Raw genomic sequence first — 9,309 nt, 5'->3', positions numbered from 1 at the left:
AGGGGAAAAAAAAGCTTTGGGAAAAATATATCCTAAACATGTTTGGCTAGTCTTAATAAAACAAAAAGCTTATTGGAAAAAATAATACCCAAAATACGTTTGACCCCTCGATTGACCAATCTTTAAAAACTACCCATTTTAGGGGCAAATTTGTGTTTTTGATACCATTAACGAGTGCACGCGCAGCCCGCGCCCAAAACTGAAAAAAATACACCCTTTCAAACGCGGATGTTGGGGGGGGGAGGGTCACGCATGTACTTGTCAGGGGGTATATGTCTTTTGGGTTATTATTATAGAAACCCATGGTTTCGTACCATTTGACCTCTCGATGGCATTTCATCTCGCTATATCCTGATCATGATTTTATACACACCGCGGACTATCGGACCTGCGGACTAACGGACCCGCGGACTATCGGACACGCGGACTAACGGACCCGCGGACTATCGGGCTGTCACCGGGGAAAAACAACAGATTCGATATAGTATCGAACGATTTTTTTTTTAAATTAGAACCCCAATTTATCTAAAAGTCCACAAAACGCAATGATGTATGATCACAACATCTGCAGATGCCAGATGATATATGTGGACGGCTGCCAAGAGCAAAAGTGCCGGTTACAGTCCGATAGTCCTATATCTATACGTCGAAACTGATCAAACTTTAAAATGGCACTGCACGAATTCCCCTCAATCAAAATGAACAATATTATAACATAGGCTAGCTTCAATAATTAATGTTTACATAGCAGTGTTGTAGTGCCTTGATGCTCGGCCTTGGCCTTAAGGCGCCTTAAGGCCTATTTTTTCAAAGCCTTGGCCTTAAGGGGCCTTGGCCTTGAGGATTTTGAGCCTTGAAATTTCAAGGCATTTTCAAGGCATTTTGTATTTTGTACTTTCATTTGTTTTATACAAGTAATTATAAATGTTTCAATTGTTCTGTACATCTAATGACACTAAATACTACCAGTCAGCAGCAGCAGCAGCAGCAAGTGTACTTAGCAGTGCCATCAATTGCAATTATCATCACATAATTATGTAACAAAGAGAAGTGATGAAAATTAATATTATTTATTGGTAATATGATGTAATCATGACTTTTAAGGATAATGACAATATCAATAATAATGATAATAATTATGATTAGGATTATAGTCAGTGGCGAAACTACAGGGGGCATGGGGGCACGTGCCCCCCCCCCCCCAATCGGCTGACTAAAAAAGGAGGAAAAGAGGGAGAAAGGAGTAGCGGGAAAGAAGACATTAATGTTAATTATAATGTTATAATTATGTTATGTTACATTACATAAGAAACATTTTTTTCATATAAATGAAACATAATTTGCTCAGGGCATATGTCTTCATTGTTCCTGCTGCTCACATTGTCTGTTTACCGAGATATATAATCCTGTTATACTAAAACATTTTCAAGTCAATATACACCAAACTACCAAATATATTTCCTCGCACTTCGAGTTATTCTTTTATATGTACAATAGTATGCTTCTTTAAGGTCTTAAAACATTTCCTGTCCGTGCTTACGTTCGCAGTAGTGGATTGGTGAAAGATGTCTGCTCTCCATCAATTCCTAGAATGAGTCCTTAAAATGTCCCTTTTTCTGATTTCTGATCTGAATATCAAAAATTTTCAGCTCGCGCTTCACGCTCGCATCATTTGGTTAGTGAACTACGTAAGGTCTTCTTGGATTCCTACAAACAAGCCTTAAAATGCCCCTCTTCAGGTCTGAATTTCCTAAATTTTCAGCTCGCGCTTCGCGCTCGCAAGATTTGATTAGTGAGATGGGTATGTTAAACATGATTACAAGTGCTTTATGTGCATGTTTAGATGTAATTCTAACAAAATCAGCAAGCGCTTATTGGCACTCCCATTAGATGACTATAGTGAGATGTGTATAATCGTAATAGATAAAAGATTCCTAAAATATAGTTCTTAAAATCTTCCTGTTTGGGGTCAATATTTACAAAAATTTCAGTTTGCGCTTCGCGCTCGCATTATTTAGCGAGACAGGTACGTATCATGATTAAAAAAAATTGATTGTAATGTCCCTTTTTAGGTTTGAATATCAAAAATTTTAAGCTCGCGCTTCGCGCTCGCATTATTTGGCTAATGAGATACATGTCCGTTTATTGGCACTGTCCTTATAAAAATATCTCTATTAGGTCAGTATACCTGGCAACTGGGTGCGCTCCGCGCGCTCACTAGGCAATTCCAAGTTTTTGCTGGTGCCCCCCAATGCCGTGACCCACGGTACGCCACTGATTATAGTGATTTTATGACAGGAATAATTCTGACAGATCTGACTGCAATTTTGACAACAATTTTCATACTTTAAAAATAGCTTACTCTAAAGAATGATAACAAGGTTGATTTCTATTCCATTAGGTTTTCCTTGTATTATTTTCTTTGACCAACAAGAATGTTTTAAGTCTTAATGATATTCTGAAAAGATTCGGTAAACTTGAACACAAACTTGAATTTCTTCATTTCCAAATGGGCTATGGCATCAATGGCATGATGAGCCAAATATTTTGAGGGGCCAAGCATGGCATACAGAGCAAAATTTTAGGTTTCAATTTGGATTGTGCTTGCATAAATTATTGTTAAGTAAGGTTCGCATTCAATTTACACCAAAAAAATGCTTAGAATGTCTAGTTTTTAGGTCGGAATATTACAAATTTTTGAGCTCGCATTATTTGATTGGTGAGTTATGTATCCTATTTATGAGTCACTAAATGCTGTCCAGAACAGCTTCCTTTTCTGGTCAGTAAAAATTTCAGTTTGTGTTTTGTGCTCGTGTTAATTTGTTTAGTAAGATGCACACCTTTTTCATGATTACAAAAACAGCTCGAAATATTCAAATTTCATTTCTTATTACATCTTATTACAACATCTCGCAAGGATGCCCTTTTAACAGTGATTAGCACCATAATTGACCCAAAATCGAGTTTTACAACTTCAAAATTGATTTTTTTTTTCAAAACCACTTGCTCGCTATGCTTTCTATAGCGAGAAATTAAAGCCTAAATCAAAATATCTGTCTTATCAATTAGAAATCACTTGAAAAAACTTTGCTGAACTGCACCAAAAGTCTCATTTTGACTTATATTGTAAGTGCATTTTTGGCTTTGACCTCCCCCCCCCAAAAAAAAAAATACATTCTGCCTCCCCTGTCCCAGGTGAGGAGAATGACATATGTTGAGAATGGGCATGCCAGGATCAGATCACCTTGGTAATAATAATTATTGCAATGTGAATCGCCTAGAACAATAATTAAATGTACAAAGGTAACTATATATTTATTTTAATTTTATGTCTAAATCTACATGATCTATCATGAAATTATTTTCGTTTTGAATGTACAAGGTTCAAAAATTTTGCTCGCTCACACCTTTTATACATTGGTCCTGTGTGTCATGTATACCGCCTAAGCATTGTCTAATTTTTTTCCATATATTGTACAATTGAAATGCCTTGGCCTTGGCCTTGAGGTTTTCAGGCCTTGGCCTTGGCCTTGGGTTTCCATGCCTTGGCCTCAGCCTTGGTTATTGAAGCCTTGGCCTTGGGTATTAAAGCCTTGGCCTTGGAGGTTTGAGCCTTGACTACAACACTGTTACATAGCACACGTTGCATATGGTTCAATGACAGAGAGTCTATAATTAACCCTCCCATCAATATTGGTTCCATAATCTAAAGTCACAAAATGACAAAATAAAGACCAATAAAATTGGATGGGATTAAACAAACTTCCCATATTTTTTAAAAATTTCCTTCATAGCAGGCGCTGTTTTTTTTTTTTTGGGGGGGTGCCTTTGGGGATCGAAGCCCCCCCATTCTCAAAAAAAGAATAATAATGATGAATAGGTAAATAAAAAAATCTCTCAAGCCCCCCAAAATCGATCAAAAAGCGGAAAAAATGCATATGTATTGTAGTATTTCATTCTTGTCGTGAAGTGCTTTAAAATCAAAGTTTTTACTATTCAAATTCGCTAACACGCTCCCTCGCAAAATAACATCTAAATCATGTAAATGGAGAATACATAAATGTTAAAGTATAGGAAGTTTATGATCTCCTGCAATAGACTGCCTTGCAACTCAAATTAACCTCCCTATATACTTCACCCACCATAAATATAACAATTTACCCTTACTATCATTTATTTTGCAAATTGTTGTTAACGATTGAAGACACATTTCCAAGGCTCTCTCACGTTTGCTCGCCGCATTTCACCCCTTATTCCTATGAAGGGCATTTTCGGACATCATTATATGTCTTCCAACTATACCTATTGAAAAAAACTTGCTAGCTCGCTTTGCTCGCTCGCATTAGAACATTCACTGTAGGCCTATTTTAGTAGGTTTATATAACAACAAAACCGTCAAAATAGCCATCGAAAAAAAAATAAAATAGGCCTGTAACTGTTATCACCAAAAGAGATAAATGGTAGTATCCCGGTGAAATTCGTCATGCAGGGGGCAACCTGCCCACGCCTGTTACGCCAGTGGTTCGCTTTAAACATGGCCTACTAATTCTATTGCATTAAGATAAAGCGAGAAGTTGTCTTAGTTGTCTTAATGATATAATTCAAATAACAAACTAATCAAAAAAAATATTGAAATCATCTATACTCACCAGATCAGTGTTGACGAGAGAAGCTATTCAGCACAAACTGACGAGCTCAGCTCGCAAAAGTAGTATTAATATTAGTTTTCAATCTTAATATATTAATCAAAGTCTTTTTTACCGACGAATATATAAATCGATGATCATTGATTTGGAACGAGGTACTGTACGCCTATACATTATTAATTGGTTTATGTTAATCAAAAATAACTGTCAAAGACAAATATTTTTTTTAATCGTAGTTTCAAGTAGAATTATTGAGTGGAGCTAAAGACATCGGAATATCTTTAGTACCAGAGTCATTTAACTTTTCACTTGCATTGCAACAGAATTTATTAAAATGCCTTTGATTTCTTTTAGGTCCACAGTAGACCATACTAAGTCCCCCAAAATGCAATTCAGGAAAAGCGGTCTAATTTGCATAAATCCAAAAATGCCGCCAAAGATACAATATTTTTACTCTTTCTCCGCTTATCAATAGATTTTTCGACTCATAAACAGTTCCAAGATCGGATATTTATCTATGGGATATCATGACATTTGATAACGTCTACAGTTAGGTTATATCAGTTGCTCATTAGCATATATTGATCAGTGTATTTTCAAAATGGCCGCCAAATACTCATTGTGTTTTTGTAATAAATGATAATAATAACATGCAACACTTATATAGCACGTAATACAAATGTTTCTACGCGCTGCATACTACTACCCCAGCTTTAGCACTGATTAGTTTCAAAGCCCGTTTTTTCTAATTTTCATGCACAAATTTTTAATATGTAGGAAGGAATTGCTTTGTTTCGTTTTGTGCGAGAGATTTTCTCACTACAGTGCATTTCTCTGAGATGAAGCAACTTCAGGACATCCGCTTCCCAGGGCCATGGCGTCAAGGTTAAGTTTTGAAATGTCATCATAATTCTAACTTCGAATGTAGGCCCTATTATGAAAATATTTCATAAATGTATCATTTTTAAATATTTCATTACCCCTAATAAAAAGTTCCTGAAACATTAGGGTAATCAAGTATTCATTATCATCCTGCACGAGCTACTGTCAAAATTACATGGTTTAGGTCAAAGGTCATTTAGCCAGGGTCGCTGCTCTTTGAACATTTTGTGGGTCAATATTGAAATCTTAACCGAGCTTAAGTTTTTGACATGCCCTGATTTTGCAAGTATTTGGAACTACTCCATGAAACCTGGACATATGGGTGAACAGGTATAACTTATCTTGCAATTAAGAGTTTCAAGTTAGATCGGGATCAAGCCTCATTTAACGCCAATGAACTTGAAAAATTGAAATCTTCACCAAGTTTTTGACATGTAATAACTTTGAAAATATATAGACCTATATTTCATGAAACTTGAACATAACGGTAATCAAATTTCACTTATCATTTTATATGAGTTTTGGGGTCAAATGTCATTTCGAGTCAATGGACCATGACCAATATTGTGATTTGACCATGGGCCAGATTATATTGAAAGCACAAACACACATTCCATGAAACTTACGTACAATGGTTAACAGTTATCAAAAATATGTTCATAATATTTAGGGTCACAATGTGAAGGTTAAATGTAATTTGAGGGTCAGTAACCTGAACCTTAAAAAATAACAAAAAGTTAAGATTTTGAATTTTCAATACAATATTGAAGTCATAATAGTCTGAATTATAACATGTTGAACTTGGATATACTGATTAACAGGTGGTATAATGTCGAATTACTGGATCATGGATCACTACAAATCAAATTACTTCCATATGAAATAATCGGGGGTGCTACGTGTATAATTCTCCATAGGCAACATCCCCCAGGTAATTTGGAAGATGTAAAAATGGAAAAATGTAGCCAAAATGACCATCATTCACTCTAAAAAATCGAATGTTAAATCAACATTCGAAAGGTTGGAGGAGTGACAACCTTTTCCAGATATTACATCCACCCTTGTATAAAGCTGAAACCAACATTCTAAGTGGTGGGAAGAACCATTTAAAGTAGTAAATGCAACATTTAGAAACTTTTGTCACTCTAGCTCCAACCCCGGGCTCCAACCTTTCAAATGTAAACATAATTTTTAAGAGTGTTTTGTAGTGACCCCCCCCCCCCTTTCTGTCAAATTTCTCGTAATCAAGTTGATCTCCGTTTTGTTTATTGAAAACTTATTTTAATTCACATCAGCACCCCGCAGTAAAAATCGTTTCCACAAGCACAGATGGATTGAAAACAATCATGAATTAATCAGTCTAATATTTGACATGAAAATAAATCATGTTAATATGGCATATGGTCTAATATTTCTTCCTCACAACTCCAGACGGATTGACAGCAATCTTGGTTTAATATTCGAAATTAATGATGTAAATGTAGCATATGGTCTTATATTCTGTAAAGTCAAAATTGCAGATTATTCATCATGTAGTTTGTTATGTTGTTTCGACAAACACATACAAAAGCCATCTTGAAAAATCATGTTCCTTTAATTCAAATACGTATAATTTCTGCAGCTGATATGCCGTTTATGTGCGTTGATTCGTTATTTGATTCCCCATCGGCTGATCGCATACATTCGTTATTCCGAAGCTTCGTAATTCCGAAGGTTCCGTTATTCCGAAGGTTCGTCAATCCGAAAACGAAATAAGGTTCGTAATTCCGAAGGTTCGTCAATCCGAAAACGAAATAAGGTTCGTAATTCCGAAGGTTCGTCAATCCGAAAACGAAATAAGGTTCGTAATTCCGAAGGTTCGTCAATCCTAAAACGAAATAAGATTCGTAATTCCGAAGGTTCGTCAATCCAAAAACGAAATAAGGTTCGTAATTCCGAAGGTTCGTTAATCCGAAAACGAAATAAGGTTCGTAATTCCGAAGGCTCGTTAATCCGAAAACGAAACTAAGGTTCGTAATTCCGAAGGTTCGTTAATCCGAAAACGAAATAAGGTTCGTATTTCCGAAAATGAAAATGATTCATTTTGGTTACAAAAACGACATTGTCATTACAAGATTACACGATATTATGCAATGATCGCTACGCTCGCAGAAATGAAACGTAAATATATAACTTTAGTGATCACTTAAAAAATTTTGCTCAATTTAATTACTACAAAACACACAACCTCTTTACACAGATGATAATCTCATGGTGAAAATATCCGTTTGCACCAAATTGCCCCTATTTGCCCCTTTTTTTTGCTTACCCCCCCAAAAAAAAGGAAAATACGTTCCGCCGCCAGTGGTTGAAACACGCATCGTCTTCATGGCTAACTGCAAAAAGTTCTTAAAATGTCCCCTTTAGATTAGGTCAGAGCTTATTTATTTAAAATTTCTGTTCGCGCTTCTTGCTCGCAGATTTTATCTAAATTTAGTTACATAGACATTATTCTCGTTTTGAAGATCACAAACATATTGCCCATCATATTGAAAAATATATAGCTCGCGATCGCATTATTTAAAAAGAGTTTAACATGTAATTACATATTTACTTTATTTTAAAGCTAATTATTGACTGTTAGGACTACCCTTTCAAAGAAACAAACAAAAATCAACTTTAAGCTGCCGATCGAGGAAAATATGGCTAAAAAAAATTGCCCCCCCCCCCTATTTGACGAAAGTTGGATCCGCCGGGAGGGAGGCAGGGGGCACTTGCACCCAAAAAATGAAATAAAAACAGGGAATTAATATTTTCCAAAATGGGAAAGTTCCTTTTTCAAAAATAAATATACCGTTTTTCATGTTTTTTCGAAATGAAATACTCTTTTTAAAATATACATGTTAAGTTTTCAGGCTGAAGTATTGCAAATTTTCAGCTTGCGCTTCGCATTCTCATTCGATTGGTGAAATATGCATCCTAAAGAGGTCACTAAATGTTTTTTTTAACAGGTTCCTTTTCTGATTAACGAACCTTCGGAACAACGAACCTTATTTGGTTTTCGGATTATCGAACCTTCGGAACAACGAACCTTATTTTGTTTTCGGATTATCGAACCTTCGGAATAACGAACCGTCGGAATTACGCCACAAATGTTCGGATTAACGAACCCTTTTTCGTTTTCGGATTAACGAACATCGAGGTATAGGCAATTTACGTGTTTCGGAATTACGAACCTTCGGAATAAAGAACCTTCGGAATTACGAAGCTTCGGAATTACGAAGTGTAACCTCGGCTGATGGCCAAAAAAGAGGATAAGAGGGAGAAGGAAAGAGATACGTAGAGGTGGAAGAATATGAATGGTGTTTATTGTATTATATTGCATTATATTGTATTATGTTATATTATATTAGGCCTACTGTTATATTACTTAAAGATTTTTTGTTTTCATAAATTTATGAAACAATTTGTTGTATGGCCTATATGTGTTCATCACTCCTGATGGTGCTCGCATTGTCTGCTTTATGAAATTAATAATCCCATGCAAGCACTCTTAAAAATATTGGGTAAAAATGCTCCATGGAGGTAATTATGTATCCAACCAACATTGGGCATTTCTTTTGGGCATTATTATTTATCCAGTGTGATGAAAATGTTGCTCATTCTTAAGTAATTTCTGCTTATTTTTTAACCTTACTGGACAATATGCTTCCCGCATTGGGTAAAATACTACCCCAAATTGGTTGGATACATAATTACCCGCGTGCTGGTTAAAATTTTGCCCAATATTTTTTACAGTGAG

This window comes from Lytechinus variegatus, chromosome 18 (assembly GCF_018143015.1).
Source record: "Lytechinus variegatus isolate NC3 chromosome 18, Lvar_3.0, whole genome shotgun sequence".
Taxonomy (NCBI): domain Eukaryota; kingdom Metazoa; phylum Echinodermata; class Echinoidea; order Temnopleuroida; family Toxopneustidae; genus Lytechinus; species Lytechinus variegatus.
The sequence above is the reverse complement of the archived record's forward strand: the minus strand, read 5'-3'. Positions refer to the sequence as shown.